This window comes from Impatiens glandulifera, chromosome 3 (genome assembly GCF_907164915.1).
Source record: "Impatiens glandulifera chromosome 3, dImpGla2.1, whole genome shotgun sequence".
NCBI lineage: Eukaryota > Viridiplantae > Streptophyta > Magnoliopsida > Ericales > Balsaminaceae > Impatiens > Impatiens glandulifera.
Window position 1 is genome coordinate 36,137,999 of NC_061864.1, and position 19,716 is coordinate 36,157,714.

Here is a 19,716-nt window from a genome sequence, read left to right on the forward strand (position 1 = left end):
GACTAAGTCATATATTACCTTGGTTTTTGTCTTTGTAAAACTACTGCAAATGGCTGCATCATGAGTGCTAGCGTAATTTTTGTCTTTATCTTCTTCTAGCCTTTTCTTCATTACCTTCTCTTTGTGCCTCTTTTCCTGAATTTGAAGATGACCATAGTTTGCTCCAATGGAAGACATTTTTATTTTTATTGGTCGGTAAGAAATTAAGAGTTGATCAGGATTTTTTTTCAAATGTATTTTTTAATTATTATCTAAATAACTAAATAAGAAACTTTCTCTCTTTTGCGTTATAGGTTAGGAAATGAAATATAAATAATGATGGTAAATAAATAATTTTAAGATAATAATAATTATTTAAAAATTAAATAAATTTAAAGTATATTAATATATATAAATAAAATAAGAATAAAAAATAAAAAATAAAAAATATTTTATTATTTTAATTACTAATATTTCTAAGTGGTGTAATAGAAAAAAATAAAATAAAATAATATTTGATTTTATTTGTCGAATAATTTCACAGAGGCAATTTGCTCTAATACTATTCAATGATGATGTAGTAAAATTTCGATTCTAGTTTGGTTTATATCCATCAATTACTATAAATATTTCAAGTAAACCACCATTTAAGTTCAAAAGTATCTATAATTGATTATATTCACTCTTATAAAATATTATATTTATTATGAATTTAGGGGTAGGGAAAATTACCGATATTAAAGGTATATCGAAAATATCGTACCGTAATATATCGAAAATATCGATTTTTAATGTATACCGAAAAAAAGGTATGGTATGGTATGATACCGATACCGTAATTATTGGTACGGTAAAGGTATGAGATGTTTACAATTTTGGTATATCGAGATATACCAAAATACCGAAATAGTATTTATAAATTAATATATATATATATATATATATATATATAATAGTTATAAGTGAATAATTAAAAAAATTTGATATTAATTTAATTATAGAAATATAATTTTTGAATAATATCAAAATATAATTATACTAAAATATTATTCAATATATGCCATCTCTACCTTACCGATGGAATTGATTTTTTTTAAAATTAATATATTTTTTAGGTATCAAAGTTATAATACCGATACCGTATCAAAAATAAGGTATACCGAAATTAAAGTAAGGTAAAAATATGATTTTTTTGTATACCGAAATTAAGGTATATCGAAACAAGGTATACCGAAATTAAGGTAAGGTAAACATATGCATATTTTGCATACCGAAATTTTAGATAAGGTATAAGGTATGAATAAAATATTAAGGTATACCGTACCGACCCACCCTAATTATGATTTGTCGATAGTCTCAATTTCCTCTTGTTAGGACTCGAACCACATGACACTTTGTTCATATTACTGTATCACCTTATACTACATGTAATGTCACACACTCGATTGCGTACTTTTATCCTTTAAAAAATACTACAAATATACTCGAGAAAACGAGTTAACAACTCAAATTCAAAATATATTCATTAATATTTCTATAATCTATTATTTTCAAGGAGAAAGAAGTTAATGTTTATTTTGATTTTTTGATATAAAACATCACAGTTAATTCACAACCACTTATATGTTGTAACTTTATTTATATATATATATATATATAAAAGTTCAACTTTTTAACTAACTAATCTATATATATATATTACTTAATTTCAATGTGTCCGGATTGTCGGATCGAGAACTCTGGTTAATATAGACATATATGTGAAAATAAATGATACTTTGGTCTGATTGTGGTTTGATCCACCCATAAACTTAAAAAGGTTAAAAATAAAATTAAAAATGTTATATATATGTTTCAAACTTATAACCTAACAAAATAAGCATAACCCTTTAATCTAGTGTGATTGGAATGTGATTTGTCGAGGGATAATAAGTCAGTATCACTTGAAAGTGGTTAAAAAATATGAATCAAATATTTGATATATTAAAGTGTGTGGTCACGATCCTAAATGTTAAAAAATAAGAATTAAATATTTGATTGACCAAATGAAAGTGTAAGTCACAAGATTAGAGGTTTATTAGGAAAAAATATGTGATAAATTATGTGAGAAGATAAGTTGTTTTACCGAAGTGAATAAATGTGGAATGAGAGTGTTATATTTTTATTTTAATATTTTATTCGTGATTTATTTTGAATTTTAAAAATTAAATACATATTACTATTATTTTTTATTATTTATATACTTTTAACCATGTGTAACCTAAAAAAATCTTTCTTCTAATAAAAGTAACTAACCATATTAGGTTTTTAGCTTATCTTATTAGTAATTTTTAATGAAATAATGAAATAGTTCTTAGATCATAAAAATTAAAATAATTATAAATAACAAAACTTGTTCCAACAAAAAATAATTATAAATAACAAAACTTGTTCCAACAAAAAAATAATCCTCAATATAATGTGAGAGTATAAATTAGGAAATATATATGCTCAATTATTAAGAAACAGTTTGTACTTAATTTATACTTTGATTCATTTTATATGTATTTCATCATTTTTATTATTATTTAGTCAATGTCCAAGCTTTTGTACATTTAGATCTTGTAGTAAAATACATCAATTATTGAGAAAGTTTGAGAGATGAAGAATATAAAATCGGAAGAAAACAAAAGAAGAAAATAATTGCATAAAATAATTCCAATTACACCGTCAAACCCCAATACAGTTCATCAAATTAAACAACCAGGAAAAAAATAGTTCTAGCATGCATCATCATCCCAGACGGTTAATGGAATCTGAAAGTTTCCACGCAGCTTCCTATCTTCTTTTTCCACCATTAATACTCAATTATATTTATTTTGTACTAGCATTTAGCTCGTGCATTTGCACGACTAATAATATACAAAACCGTGAAAAAAATTACAGATAACATTTTTAATTTTATTTTTAGTCATTTTAAGTTTATTGGTGGGTCAACCCACAATCCGACCCAAGTATCCATTTACTCAACATTATTATATATTAGTTAGTTAAAACCTTGAACTTATATTAATATTAAAACGTCCCGCGTTTATCAAATTTGGTGTTAAATTTAAAATATAAAGTCTTTGTAGCCTAATTGGTTAAAGAGTTGTACTTGTTTTGTTAGGTTGCAAATTCGAAACATACCTCTAGCATTTTTAATTTTATTTTTAACCGTTTTAAATTTAAAAACGGGTCAACCCACAATCCGACTCAAGTATCCAAAGTAACCACAACTCTCGACCCGACAATCCGTACACTTTAAAATTTAAGCATCATTATATATATTGAGAGAGATTAGTTAGTTAAAAAGTTGAACTTATATTAATATTAAAACGTCTCGCGTTTATCAAATTTGGTGTTGAATTTATAATATAAAGTCTTTTTAGCCTAGTTGGTTAAAAAGTTGTACTTGTTTTTGTTAGGTTGCAAGTTCGAAACATACCTCTAGCATTTTTAATTTTATTTTTAACCGTTTTAAATTTAAAAACGGGTCAACCCACAATCCGACCCAAGTATCCAAATTAACCACAGCTCTCGACCCGGCAATCCGGACACTTTAAAAATTAAGCATCATTATATATATATAGATTAGGGGTAGGTAAATAAGTTTTGTTTATTTTTAAATTCCATACACTAAACTTATAAGTGATGGTTGTTTAAGAATAACTACCCAAAAATAATATAAAATATGAGTGTTCTAATAGTCACCTAACACACCCCAAATACGATGTGTTTAACCATTTGTGATAAAAAAAACCCATAAATAATGTTCACCAACGAACAAACATAATATAAAATTTACGATTAACGAGATTGATATCGTCATAAAAATGAATGATTTCACTAACCGCCTTTACCGATTTTTCAAAAAAAGATATCTGATATCTTTATAATAACAGCGTTGTAAAGTTAACACATCGATTGACCACGATCATCGAACGTCATACGGTTTATTTAGAGTTAAATAGTCAAACAAAAAAATAATCAAAATAGGGTTCATCAACTCAATCCGACCAAGCTTGCAGTTTTTATCCAAGCATCTAAATAACCGGTGATTGACTTAGATATATCCAATGTCAATCATATTTCAAAGTAGACTCTAATCTGCAACAAGAAAAACAATTGAAGTGTGAATTTCAAAGATTAAACAACATATAAAAAAATTTAGTAGTAAAATATAAACATACAAATTACATCAATCTCACATTCTGAGTGTCCTTTGCGATTATTCCAAATCATCTATTGTACCACGGTTTGTTCAAGCACCTTGACCAAATGTTTTATTTTAGATTTTTTCCATTAGTCCATACTAATATTGACTCAAGCTGTTTAATCTTTGGGTTTTATAGATTTTTTTTTATGAATTTTGTCTTAAAAAGACATACTTTTATAAAAAAAAGAATTATTTGAAATAAATTCTTAATTATTATTTTAAATTTAATAAATTAAAATAAGAATATTTTAATATTAAATTAAAAAATTGGGTGATTTAATTGTTGAAATAATAGGATAAAGAGAGTTGTTTAAAGCACTACCATTTTTTTTAAATAAATGAAACCCAAAATTAATTGAACTCCAAGAGTTAGTATACTTTGAAGTCCTTTATGCTCTTTTCAATTGATCCTGTAAGTCCATTAATAATATACCTAGGCCATATGAAGAGATGAACTTTCCCAAATAATCTAGTAAACCCACTAAACCCTTGTGATTCTTACCAACTCCAATCACAAATAATTTATTAAGTTGAATAGTGGTATCACAATTGAACTTAGAGAAGACAAGAATCATGCTACTTTAAAAAAAAGAGAAAAAAAATAGTCAAATACCAACTTTAAAAAAATAGAGTAAAAGATCAATTTACAAAGGCTTATCATTACAAGTTCAAATTTGATGGCTAGTCTAAATTTATTCCTTATTACAAATACCAACTTACAAGATATTTTTATGAGTTTTTAAAAGAAATGTCATCTGAAGTATTAAATCATTTAATTAATTAATTCATTAAAATATCAAATATTTTTAATTTGTTTTTTTTTTTTTAATTTAAGTTTTAATCAAATAAATATTTTTATAATTAATTTAAAAAAAAAATTAAGTCATCCAAACTTTCATTCAAAATTTCAATGAAACGAATTCTAAAAGAGTTAGAGAGAAGAAATAAATATATATTAGCTCAAGGGAGTCGTGTCTAAGACACTAAATTATCACACGTTTTAATAAGAACACCCTTAATGTAGAGTCAGGTTATAAGATCGTACAAACATTATAAATTAAAAAAAAAATTGCATTTGTTATATTTTCTTTCTTGCCAAATTATTCAAATTTTGAGAAATATAACCTTAAAAATATTATAAGAAAAATTAATGTATCTCATTGGTTTTTTTACCAGAATAATTAAGATGTTTAAAAACTTTACTTTATGTTTAAAAACTTTACTTTATAATTTAAAAAAATTCACGAGTTTAAATATTTTGAGTTGAAATAAGGAACATGTAGGCGTCATGTTAGTTCTCCTTCATTTAAAAAAATAATAATAAAAATAAATAAATAAATATATATATTCAATTAATGCCAAAAATCTAAAGAAAATAAACTAACACCTTTCATTCAATTTTTTTTCTTATTTTACAAAGTCATCAAACTTTTCATTTATTTTTTTATAGTTTCTTTTATATATTCTCTCACATGAAGACATCACAATTGGAATATGTGCACACCTTTTTTTGTTTTTAATATAACTAATTTGACTCCATTTCGTGTTTTTGTTGGTTTATATATAATTTTTGTCCCTTAATCTAACCTAAAAATACGTATACAGTTTCAGATCTTTTAATCAAAGGATTATACTCAACAAATGTGAATGATATCTATTATGAATGATATCTATTATGAATGAAACTTGGAAAAATAAGCTAGTATATTGTGAGAAATAATAAATGATAGAGATGATGAAATATGCTTCATATTTATGTTAGAATTTTTAGTCTAAATATTTATTCTCTAAATCTATAATCTTTATATTTTATGTTGATAAATTGAGATAAATTATAGTTGCGGAAGCATTCCTAAATTTGAAATGAAGAACGGTTCATTAAGTCGTTTTTCGTTATTTTTCGAATGTTCTCTTGATCTTGGATCTTCTTCTTTTGGATCTGAACTTGGTTTGAATTGTTTGATGTGGGTGGGGTTTAAGTCTTTCAACCCTCTATCGATAGCCTTCTTAAGTGTTCTTGAGAGATGAACATAAATCTTTCAGTCTGATGAGAGAAACATAATAGGTAGACTATCTATATGGATTGAGGACGTAACCTTGTATACCAATTTATTATTCGGTCCATCAACGAAATAGTAAATGGTATTTATGGTTCTACACAAATATGTCCCTATAACTAACACGATCGGCACGGTTGGTACAACACAATCGACGTCACGATCAGTACTGTTGGCACAACACAATCGACGACACGATCGGTACGAACGACACGATCGACACGAACAACACGATTCACGAAGTAAGTGCCGATACCCTAAATCTCCTAAAATTTTGTTGGTAGCTTTTCTAGATGCTTATTTCCTGATTACGAGCGCTTGTGTCTTCTTTAATCCTTGGTGTTCTTGGATGATTGCCTTTCGAAACAATTTTATCACTAAATCGTTAGGGTTTCTAAATTGCCATTTTTCTGCATTTATTCTGCTTTATTAATTTGTTCTGTTCTTCAACTATAGGGAAAAAGAAAAGTAATAAAGCAAAGGAAATCAAAGAGTTTGTTATGGAATGTCTCAAGGAGATTGTTGAAGAAGTCATTTAAGGAAAAACAAGACAAAAGTAAAGTAAAATAAAATGTTGTGAAAAATTCTGAAGACAATAATGCAGAAAAACATGAGAAAAATGTTTTTGAAGAAAATAATACCAAAAAATAAGGAAAGAAGGAAGAAGTCTAGAAGGTTGGCTACAATGAGAGAGTCAATCTGTTTGGCCTTAAAAACCAGATCACCAAGCTTCTGATGCATTCTAAAAAAGGAGAGATTGTTCTTAATAAGGAGAAAGTTCAGCATATAACAATTCAACTCAATATTCATTATCTTTGAGACTTGAATTTGATGAAGAAGGAAGAATATGAACAGATAGTAAATTGGTCAGTATCTATAATTAGGGAGCTGATGAAGGCCCATAAATCAAAGACCTATACTATCAGGAGAAACTCTACCTTGAAAGTAAATGAGGTATGGAATAAAAATATAGGAAAGAAAGCTAAAGACCATGCCTACAAAGGGAAAATCTTCTTGGGGGATGTTACAACAAAAGTGGAGGTACTTAATTCTCCTTTTGAATTTAAACTTCCTAATGAAGTAGAAGAAAAGTGCATAAAAGAATGGGAAAATGTGGTGGTATGAAATTATATTGGAAAAAACAGAGTATCATTCCCAATCACTAAAGTAGCTTTAATGAAACAGTGGAAGAAAAATGGGCTGGAGAAGATCTTTGTAAATGTCCATGATCTCTATTTTCTTCAATTCAAGAATGAGTCGAATTTGGATGAAATTCTGGAACATGGGCATACATATATTGGATTCAACTGCATGAAGTTATAAAGATGGTCTGAATATTTGAACCTGTTTGTTGGGTCAAATTATATTAACTAAGTGTTGAAATAATTTAACCACTAATATTTTGATGATGAAATAACATATGAGTTTTGATACAGGTGTATTGAAACAATATTTCATAAGACTTGGATCTAGTGAGGGTTATTAGACCGAGTTTTGGCAATTGAATGCATAGAATTAGACGTACAGTCTAACTCATCGGAGTTAGACGTGTAGTCTAATAGACGTGTAATTAGACGTTAGTCTAATGCATAGAATTAGACGTACAGTCTAACTCACCGGAGTTAGATGTGTAGTTTAATGAATGCACAGAATTAGACGTACAGTCTAACTCATCGGAGTTAGACGTGTAGTCTAATAGATGTAAAGAATTAGACTTAAGTCTAATGAATACGGAATGAGACGTACAGTCTAACTCACCGGAGTTAGACGTTTAGTCTAATAGACTTGTAATTAGATGGGTAGTCTAATTGATATTCGGAATTAGACGTACAGTCTAACTCATCTGAGTTAGACGTGTAGTCTAATATATTTGCAATTAGACGGGTAGTCTAATTTATGCGGAATTAGACGTGCAGTCTAACTTAGTGGAGTTAGACGCGCAGTCTAATAGAAAGTGAAAGTTAGACGTGCGTCTAATCCTTCAGACAAGTCTGAGGTAGAACCGGAATTAGACGTGCAGTTTAACGCAGTGGAGTTAGACATGCAGGATAATGGTTATTGGATAATTAGACGTGTAGTCTAATTAGTGAAAGTTAGACGTGTGTCTAACTCCTTCAGACAAGTCTGAGGTAGAACCGGAATTAGACGTGCAGTCTAACTCAGTGGAGTTAGACATGCAGTCTAACTCAGTGGAGTTAGATGTGCAGTCTAATGGTTATTGGATAATTAGACGTGTAGTCTAATTAGTGAAAGTTAGACGTACGTCTAAATCCTTCAAACAAGTCTGAGGTAGAACCGGAATTAGACGTGCAGTCTAACTCAGTGGAGTTAGACGTGCAGTTTAATGGTTATTGTAATTAGACGCGAGTCTAATTCTATTAGACCAGGCGGTCTAATAGACGTTTTCTATTAGAAGGAGATATTTTATTTCATTAAACTGATTTTCACAATCCGTCTAACTGAAATACGTCTAATGTTTAGTTTAAGCAGTACGCTTGAATCTAGCATTTCACCTACCTACGTGCTATAGCCGTACCCTACTCCTGCTCCACTTTCTAGTAAAGATTAGTACAACAACTATATGCATCCAATCAAGGAATGCCACGTAAGAGAATTTCCCTCACATTACTTGTTTTGCAGGTACATCCCTGATGGAATATTCGGCGCATTACCAGTGATGTATGGCCACGATCCTTGTGCTCAGAACCTGCTGTGTACAATGGAGGCTTTCCAATGGAAGAGTGCCACGTATCATTCTAAAGATTCGACTGTTAGCTCCTGCTCAGTATTTAACAAATCTCAAGGACAACGGACGAAGTAGTGACTTTTGCTTTACAAATTTTGCCGAACGAACAAGCAATCTGATTTTGCAGAGAGAGAAACTACTCAATCATCTTGCTTACTAAACTCATACTGTGAAGCTTCTTTTTGATTGTACTGTGTGTGAATCAAGAGAGAGCTTGAATCAAAACACCTTTAGCTGAGTGATATTCTTCATCTTGTAATTGAACAGAAAGTATTCTGTTCAATAGTGAGCTAAGTGTGTGTGTAAACTGTATTTGATTCGAATCATATTATAGTGAATCTTTCCGGTGGTTGGAAGAAGGGGTGACGTAGGAGAGTTTTCTCCAAACATCCATAAACAAACTGCTCTGTTCTTCATTTCTGTCATCTTTTCATATTTCATCTTGTGCTTCAAACCCAAGTAATCAATTCCGTCTTGAATCCGTTAGAAGTGTTTACACAAGTTTGCGTAGAATAGAAAGCGAATTAAATCTCTAACAGGATTTCTTTCAAACCGTTTTTCATACGCCTTCAACCTTAGTCAGACCCCGTCTCTATCGATCAAGCCGATCCTATCACCGTTAAATAAACCTAAGGAGACAACACAAATATGGTCAATCTTTGAAATATCCCTGCACACATGTACAAAGCAGAAGCCATTAGTCATTTTGCAGGGTTATTGGGAAAATTTTTTGTTAGATAAAATTAGACCGGTTAATAGAACTTAACACAAATAAACTTCCTATGCAGGAACAGACAAAGAACCGGACCGGTCAAATCATTCAACCGGTTAAGAAACTCCACCGGTCAAGTCATCAAACCGACCAAAAAGTAACTGACCGAACAAAGAATGCAAGATCGGTCAAAACAGAAGGACAGAAACATCAGACAGTCGGTCATTCAGAAACCCAAGGAAGCCATCCGGTTAACACACATAACCGACCAGCATAAAAAGACACTTCGGGTATCTTTTGAGAATGATACCAAAGGAACAGACTGAACATTGCCATATCCATACAAGTCTGAGAACAGTCTGCAGGCTGCAGAAGACCGTCCTACAAGATCTTTCCACTTCAGGATAAATCAGAAAGACAATCTTCCAAGTACAGACAACTGTCTAACCAACAGTTACCACATTGAGTAAAAGACAAACCTAGCCGGTTTGTCCTACACACTGGAAGATTAGACCGCCAAGTCTGAAAGGTTGACCGCCAGGTCTGAATCACTAAACCTCTGCTCAACCAATCAAATTCAAGGAAATGAAATGTGACCGTTGGCACATTTCACCTATAAAAAGAGGAGCTGAAGAGGAGTAAATGCGGGACACAGTGGATAATTAATTCATAAGTGATAAGAGTGTGTTCTATCTCTAGAAAGCTTAAGTGCTAAGTTGAAGTGTATCTACAATTTCAGTTAAAATTGTACGGGTGTTATCGAGCAGGAAATAAGTCTCGATCGGATTGTGTTTGTATTTCTTAGTGAATATCCTTCTCGCGGTTTCGAGAGGAATGGGTGACGTAGGAGTTTTATCTCCGAACATCCATAAAAACCTGTCTTGTTACTTGCTTTCTGCTTACTTTACTTTATAACTGATCTGCACTAATCTACTAATACCGCTCTAACCTACTCAACCTTACCCAAACCGAATTACTAAGCTCCAAAACCGACCAAGCAATTTCCAAACCTGTCTTATCTAAATCCGGTTCTGCCTATCCTGTGAGTGTGCTGCTTCAACCTGAAACAAACCACTTCCGCGCTTGAACTCGGTTCAAGGGTTTGTGACAGTTTGTGTAGTATTGAAACCCCGATGTTAATCTCTAACCGGATTAATCACCACCCTTTGAGTGAGACGCGTTAACCGGCCAGACCCCGGTCCGTCAGCCTCGACCTAGATCCTAACAATTGGTATCAGAGCAGTTAGTTTCAATACTCAAGCAAGCATGTCGTTCGATAGGCCCCTTATGCTAGAAGGTGATGACTTTGCCAACTGGAAGGCACGCATGCACCTACACTTAATCACCATGGATGATGAGATGCAGTTCATCATAGCCGAAGGACCGATAACCATTGACAAGGACAGGAAGGATTGGACAGCTGAAGACAGGAGAAGAAACAATCTGGATAATCATGCCAGAAACCGGATTTCCAACGGTGTGGATAGAAACACGTACTGCAAGATCAGAGACTGCAAAACCGTAAAGGAAACATGGGAAACGGTTATACAGATTCATGAGGGAAATGAAAGAACCAAGGAAAACAAGGTAATGATTGCTACTCAGAAGTTTGAAAGCATCAAGATGAAACCGGGAGAAACAATGAGAGAATACAGCGACCGGTTCACAGGTGTGTTAGACGAAATAGCAACTCTTGGCAAAAGGTATGACAACAAGGAAGTCATTATGAAAGCAATAAGATCTCTCCCAAGTGCATGGGACATAAAGGCAATGGTGATGAGGGAATCAAACTACCTAAGCAAGATGAAGTTACACGATGTATTTGAAGATCTTAAGGCATATGAGTTTGAAATGAGATCTAGGACTGAAGAAGAAGTTTCAGCCTCAACCTCAACTAGAGCATTGAACAAATCCACAGAACCGGTTGTACCTGCACCGATCAGAACCGTTGAACAGTTCACTAAGGATGCCATGGCAATGCTTGCACAAAAATTTGGGAGATTCATGAAGAGAAGTCAACCGACAAGCAACTACAACTACGGTGATAAATCCAATGTAAGATGCTACAACTGCAACTGTTTGGGACATTTCAAGTGGGAATGCAGAAAACCGAGGAGAGATAACCGGAAACTGGACAATCAAAATAACTGAAATAACTATCAACAAACCGGTGAAGGGAGTGAGGTTTAGAAAGCACTGATAGCCGATGATGGAGGAAGCTTATGGGCTCACAGTGACAATGATGATGAACTCACATGCCTCATGGCAAATGAGGAACAGGTATTTGACTCTCCTTGTGAAGAATTTACTAAAGATGAGTTATATAATGCGTTGAATGATATGGTAGCAGAGTATAAGAACCTTTTAACCTTATTACCTAAGCAACCCAACTTTAGAGCCGACCTCATAGTACCCATCTTGACCGAGCCAGAAATCATACAACCTGATGAAACCCCTACCTTAGAAACCGAGTCAGCACATGAACCATCACTTGAGACCGAACAGTCTAATGAGCCAGTTCGAGAATTGACCGAGGAGGAAAATGCCCGACTCTAGTATAAAATGGCCGCATATAAAAGATCTAGTGAAATGGTAAGAAAGATGTGTAGTTATAAAAGATACCCTTTTTGCATGTTTGGCCTAGGATACAAAAACGATAGATCCAAAAACCAAAAACCCTTATTCAAAGTAAGGCTCTCAAAGGATGATATTCCTTTTGTAAGTTTTGTCAGAAGTTCCTTAACCGCTGAAGAGGATTTAACAGCCTATTATATGGAAAAAAACTAACCTATGTAGGTCCAACTGATTCTGAGAAATGGCTTCACCCTGAGAAAAGGAAAGCCAACCTGTTCAAAAATAGGAGAGGCAATCCACAACCGCATAGGACAAACCAAAGATCACCCCCACACAAGGCCTTCTTAGGAAAGCCGAAAGACTCAAAACCGAGTGCAAGAAAGAGAGTTAAGACCTTAACCAGGAAAGCTGTCTGGTTTGTCAAAGTCTGGATACCCAAGGGACTAATCGCCTGTGGACCCAAGTAAATGTGGGTACCAAATAGTTGTAAATATGTACATTTTGCAGGACATAAAGAAACGGCTAGGAAACTCAGAATGGTACTTGGATATCGGTTGCTCCAGGCATATGACCGGGAACAATAACCTTCTGACCGACATCAGAATAGAAACCGGTGCTCTAATCATTTTCGGTGACAACTCAAAAGGTAGAACTGTGGGCAAGGGTAAGATTGTCCATGGTAACCTAACAATTGATAATGTACTCTTAGTTGAAAACCTACGTTTTAATTTGCTAAGTATTAGTCAAATGTGTGATGCTGGATACACTATAGAATTTCTTAAACATGCATGCTTAGTTAAGAACTCTCAAGGTACCATACTACTAACCGAAAATAGGCTAGGAAATATTTACAAAGTAGACTGGAAAACTAAAGTAGAATATCCTGTATGCATGATAGCTAAGACCGATCAAACCTGGCTGTGGCATAAAAGACTAAACCACTTAAACATGAAAACCTTAAACTATATTCGCAGTAAAAAGTTAGTCGAAGGAGTTCCTGACATAGTGTTTAATAAGGATAAGGTTTGTTCAACATGTCAAATGGGTAAACAAACTAGGTCAACTTTTAAGAGTAAAGGAAATATTCAATCTAACCGATGCCTAGATCTTCTTCACATGGATCTATTTGGACCGATTCAGGTCATCAGCCTAGGAGGTATGCTTTACACTATGGTAGTTGTTGATGATTACTCTAGGTATACATGGGTAATATTCTTACCATCCAAACGTGAAACCGCATCAAATTTGATTACACTACTTAAACGTTTGCAAAATGAAAAATCAACACGCATTAATAGCATTAGAAGTGATAGAGGAACTGAATTTACAAACAGCACTCTAAATGCATTTCTTGATGAATCCGGTATTAGACACGAGTTGTCTAGTGCTAGGAATCCTCAACAAAATGGCCTGGCCGAGAGAAGAAACCGAACTCTCAAGGAAGCCGCACGGTCCATGATAGCCGATTCGGGTATTTCTCAAAAATTTTGGGCTGATGCTATAAATACTGCATGTTACACACAAAACCGGTCCTTGATTAATAAGTTCCACAACAAAACACCTTATGAGGTCTATTTTGATAGAGTTCCTAACCTCAGGTATCTTAAGATTTTCGGTTGTAAATGCTACATTCATATAAATGGCAAAACCTATTTATCTACTTTTGATGCAAAACCGACACTGGGATCATGTTAGGTTACTCAGCAGTAAGTAAAGCATATAAAGTGTATAACAACAGAACTTTAAACGTGGAGGAATCACTTCATGTTGTTTTCGATGAATCGGTTGAAAGCAACACTGCATCATGCTTTGATCTACACAACAGATTGGAGAATAACAATATCCATTCTGATAGTGAAGATGAAACTCCGGTTTTCAGGCGGTTTGTCTATGACCAAATGGGTAATGATGAAACCCAGCCGGATCAAGCTGTTCCACGACAGGAAGCTGACACTTCGGTCCAAACCGAGGAAATCGGTCGATCTGAAATTCCTGTTCAGCCTACCGATATGTCTAGCCTTGATCAAGTAAACGGTAATTTGGTAGACACTCCTGAACCGAATTTCAAAAGGAATAGCAAGCATCCTCCTGAGCTAATTATAGGTGACCCTTCAGAACCTGTTCGAACTAGGCGTCAAATTCTGGAGGAATGCTTTAATTCCGCTTTTATATCCTAGATTGAGCTGAAAAGAGTGGATAAAGCATTGTCAGATCCGGATTGGATCTTGGGAATGAAAGAAGAGTTAAACCAGTTTGAGAGTAACAAAGTCTTGTACCTAGTTCCTAGACCAAAAGATCAACCGGTCATAGGAACAAGATGGGTATTTAGAAATAAACTCAATGAAGACGGTTTGGTCACGAGGAACAAAGCCAGATTAGTGGCACAAGGATACAAACAGGAAGAAGGCATTGATTTCGAAGAATCATTTGCCCCTGTAACTAGGATTGAAGCTATTAGGAATTTTCTAGCCTTTGCTGCATTCAAAAATTTCAAAGTTTTTCAAATGGATGTTAAAAGTGCATTTTTGAATGGTGACCTACGTAAAGAAGTATACGTTGAGCAACCACCAGGTTTTAAAAATGCTGAACTACCAAACCATGTATACCGGTTAAACAAAGCTTTATACGGTCTAAAGCAAGCTCCTAGAGCCTGGTATGATACACTAACCGCATTTCTGTTAAAACATGATTTCACCATCGGTTAGGTAGACAAAACACTCTTTAAGTTTGAGAAAAAGGAACATATCCTACTTGTTCAAATTTATGTAGATGACATCATCTTCGGTTCAACTGATCCTAAGTTGTGTGATAAATTTTCAACCCTGATGACTAACAAATTTGAAATGAGTATGATGGGAGAATTAAGCTTCTTCCTAGGTCTTCAGATTAAGCAACTTGAAGAAGGAACTTTCATAAGACAACCCAAGTACACTAAGGAACTCCTAAAGAAATTTGGAATGGACACATGCTCCTCAGGGGCTACTCCAATGAGTTCATCGGTCAAATTGGACAAAGATGATGAGGGTCAAGCGGTAAACCTGACAGCTTACCGAGGAATCATCGGCTCTCTTCTATACCTGACAGCAAGTAAACCGGACATTCTATTTGCGGTCGGCGTGTGTGGAAGATTTCAGGCCAACCCAAAACAATCTCACTATACAACCGCGAAGAGGATCTTCAAATATCTTAAGGGAACTCCCGACGTCAGTTTATGGTATCCAAAGGATTCATCGTTTAACCTAACAAGTTATTCAGATGCAGACTATGCATGTTGCAAGGTTGATAGAAAAAGCACCAGCGGAACATGCCAATTCCTAGGCGATCGGCTTGTTTCATGGCATAGCAAGAAACAAACATTGGTGCCCACTTCAACTGCAAAAGTTGAATATCTGGCAGCCGGAAGTTGCTGTTCACAACTTCTTTGGATTCAACAACAACTAAAGGATTTCGGTATCACAGCCGAAGAATCCCCAATTTTCTGTGATAACACAAGTGCATAGCAATCAGCTACAATCCGGTTATACACTCCAGAAGTAAGCACATTGACATAAGGCACCACTTCATTCGGGAACATGTCATGCTGAAGCATATCCGGTTGGAATACGTACCGATAGATCAACAAGTAGCCGATATCTTCACAAAGCCTCTATAGGAAGCTAAGTTTTCTCAATTCAGACTCACACTCGGTTTAACCGATATTAGTCAGATTATTCCTAAGGATGCTTAAAAAGGGAAATAGGTTCGGACAGACAAAACCGGTAGTTCTTCTTGAATTGTCGGATTCTAAATTCCCCAAGGTATCTATGGAAGAACCGCCTGGTCTATCAGTCAGAGTAAACCGGCCGGTTACTTAGTGCATGCACCAAATAACCGCATCGGGACGAACAACTGATAACTGACCGGTTCGGAAATAGTTTACCTCGGATAATTTGGCTTCCAAACAAAAGTGGAATAATTATCTGTGTTTAAACTTATCTATTCTGAACAATTACCTTTTCAAAGTAAAATGGTCATACCTAAAAAGACGTGAAGATATAATATCTTTCACAGTCTAGGCCTATGACCAACAACCTAGGCTATAGACATGCTTATTTTATGCAAAACCTTTTATCCTATGGTTAATAGACATCATTACTTGTGACACACTGGATAATAAGATCATCCCTCCACTAATATATAAGTTGAGCAAACCTTAAACAAAACAATCACAAGTTATAACTCATCCTCTCACTAAGACAAAATGTCTCAGTTTCTAAACATTCTTCAAGTAGATTTCAAATCTGCTCTGAGTACTGAACACTATGATGTATTCAAGATGATCAAATCACTTGAAGACACCGGCCTTCAGTACTTTCTAGATGACAAGCACGTCATCTATCCTGAATCTGTCTTGGAATTCCTCTATATTGCCAGGGTTTCAGAGGAACTACCCACTTTGACACTCACATCCAATCAAAAGTGGGAGGTATAGTATTCAATTTTACCGAAAATGACTTTGCGAGATGTTTCGGCCTACCAAAGCAAGGGCTGACCGATCTCAATGTTCTGGCTGACCTAAAAGCCGAGATCTCCTTAACCTTTGCCCGGTCCAATAAACCCGTGGATGACCACGGTACGAAGTCACTGTTGAGAGCTGAATACCAGCTTCTCAACGAAGTGATCGGTCGAAGCATCCTAGGGAGGGATGTGACAAACACCTACTGTACCGCAACCTTCAACATGATGGCCGCCATAACTACTGGAACACCGGTCAACTAGTCCAGGGTGTTGTTCGACGTCCTAATCTGGATGATTGGCGTTCGAACAGTCGGCCTCGTTCCTCAACTAAGCTGTCTGCTTCTGGAGCTTGGAGTTCCGACCTGTCCAGGCGAAGGTCTGAACCAAGCACAAGTGCTCACCAAGGAAGTCCCCAACTCATTTTATGAGCGGTTTGAAAAGGCTTGGAAGAGGAGGAACCGCCGCCACAACCCCAACGGTGTCGTCACCTCCAGCGGATATTAAGTCACTCCATCTTACAACCGGTCATTTTGCTGCACGCACCGGTTGTATCTTTATTATGATCACTTCGGCCTAGTTTATGTTGTTTTCGGTCTCAATCGGTTACTTTTCAGTTTGTTGTTACATCAGTCATTAATAAAAAGTAACATTTAATTAATGAAGTAACTCCCAACTACATGAGTAATTACTATCCAACTAACTTGGTTACCTTTGAACTAAATCCCTACCTCGAGCTCCGCAATCGGTCAAAAGTAACCTCTTCCCAATACACTTTGGAAACATAAATATTCTCTTCTTTAATAAGACAAAACTGATCTTCAATGTTGATATTTTCCCTCCAAAATCAGATCTATATAAGAGCCATCCCCTAATCCACTTAACACATCTCAAAACAAAAACTTCTTGAACTCTATCTATCTCTTAGCAAAGTTTGAATCATGCCGAGCCGAACTATAGGAAACTTCTTGAGCATTGACTTCGACTCTTGTATGGAACATGAGGATCAAGTAACCAAGGAACTCATGTTTCAATCCCTCATTGACACCGGTCTTCGCACCTTTCTCGAAGAGTCCGGTCCAATACTCCTTGAAGATGTCAAGACCTTCTTCATAAGTGCTTGCATAAGAGGAAACTACATTGTTTCCACAGTAAGAGACCACACTTTTTGGCTAGATGAAGCCGAATTTGCTTAGATGTTCAATCTGCCCACGGAAGGGTTTTCCGATTTTCCAACCCGAGTGGGAAGAGCTGCAACCGCTTACTCCGAGTTTTTCTCCGGAACCGATGAACCAGTAGAAAACTACGGGTTAAAAACCCGCCTTGCTCACCACATCCAACTCCTACATGAGATTGTAAACCGCTCTATCATTTGTCAATCTCCGAACCAACGTTATTCCAAGAAAATGTTTGACATGATGACCTATATTGTTAGCAACACGGCTATCAATTGGTCATCGGTCATTTTCCAGATTCTGAAAACTATGGTGATAACCAAGAAAGGTCTCGGTTATGCACCTCACATGAGTCGGCTAATCCTCAAGTACCGTCCAAAATTTGGACCGGGCACACCGGCATCCCCTTCGAACATTCTTGACATGGATGGGGTGGAAGAAAAGCTCTCTAGGATAGTTATTACATAAATTGTATCTTTATTCCCTATGTATCTCTATTTATAAACTGATCCATGTTTTGGTCTCTATCTTATTTTTAATGAAAAACCATTCCAGTTTAATAACCGGGTCAAAAGTTACAATCAGAATATCCATCTAAGTAACCGGTTAATATTAATAAATAACTTCGTTTTCGTTGAAGTATCCGGCCAATATCAAAGAAACCACATCTTCGCGGTTATCTAATCATATCAACTCATAAACAATTTCAAGAAGAACCGCTTAATCAAACATTGCAAAAACCCGCCCAAAGTCTTCGGAGGGAAAATTGGTCAACCGTTCCCTTCTCACCCGGACACCTCAGGAGCTGGAGGTTCCTCTTCAAGGCCGGCTCAACCGGCTAAGGGACAACCAACAGATGAACTAATGGAAGACTTCCTATCATCCAAATTGAACAAATAAGGGCTTTATTTTCCACCTTTACTTATGTTTCTTTCGGTTTTTACATATATAGTATTTTTCCCTTACGGTGTTCTTTACTTATATATATATAAAGTTCTTTTTGGAAACCGGTCTACATTTGCAACCTTACATGGTTTTGAATATTTTTAATAAAATAATCAAAAGGGGAGAAATTGATAAGATAAAAGATAAAAAAATTTCTCAAAATTTTCCAATTTTTTTCGAAAAATTCTCCCAAGTCAGTTTCAAAAATCCGGCCAAAACAAACCCTTAAAAACAAAACCGGCCTACGTCTGCAATCTTACATGATTCTGATAATTTTAAATAAAATAATCAAAAAGGGAGAAATTGTTAGATAAAATTAGACCGGTTAATAGAACTTCACACAAATAAACTTCCTATGCAGGAACAGACAAAGAACCGAACCGGTCAAATCATTCAACCGGTTAAGAAACTCCACCGGTCAAGTCATCAAACCGACCAAAAAGTAACTGACCGAACAAAGAATGCAAGATCGGTCAAAACAGAAGGCCGGAAACATCAGACAGTCGGTCATTCAGAAACCCAAGGAATAACCGGAAGCCATCCGGTTAACACACATAACCGACCAGCATAAAAAGACACTTCGGGTATCTTTTGAGAATGATACCAAATGAACAGACTGAACATTGCCATATCCATACAAGTCTGAGGACAGTCTGCAGGCTGCAGAAGACCGTCCTACAAGATCTTTCCACTTCAGGATAAATCAGAAAGACAATTTTCCAAGTACAGACAACTGTCTAACCGACAGTTACCACATTGAGTAAAAGAAAAACCTAGCCGATTTTCCTACACACTGG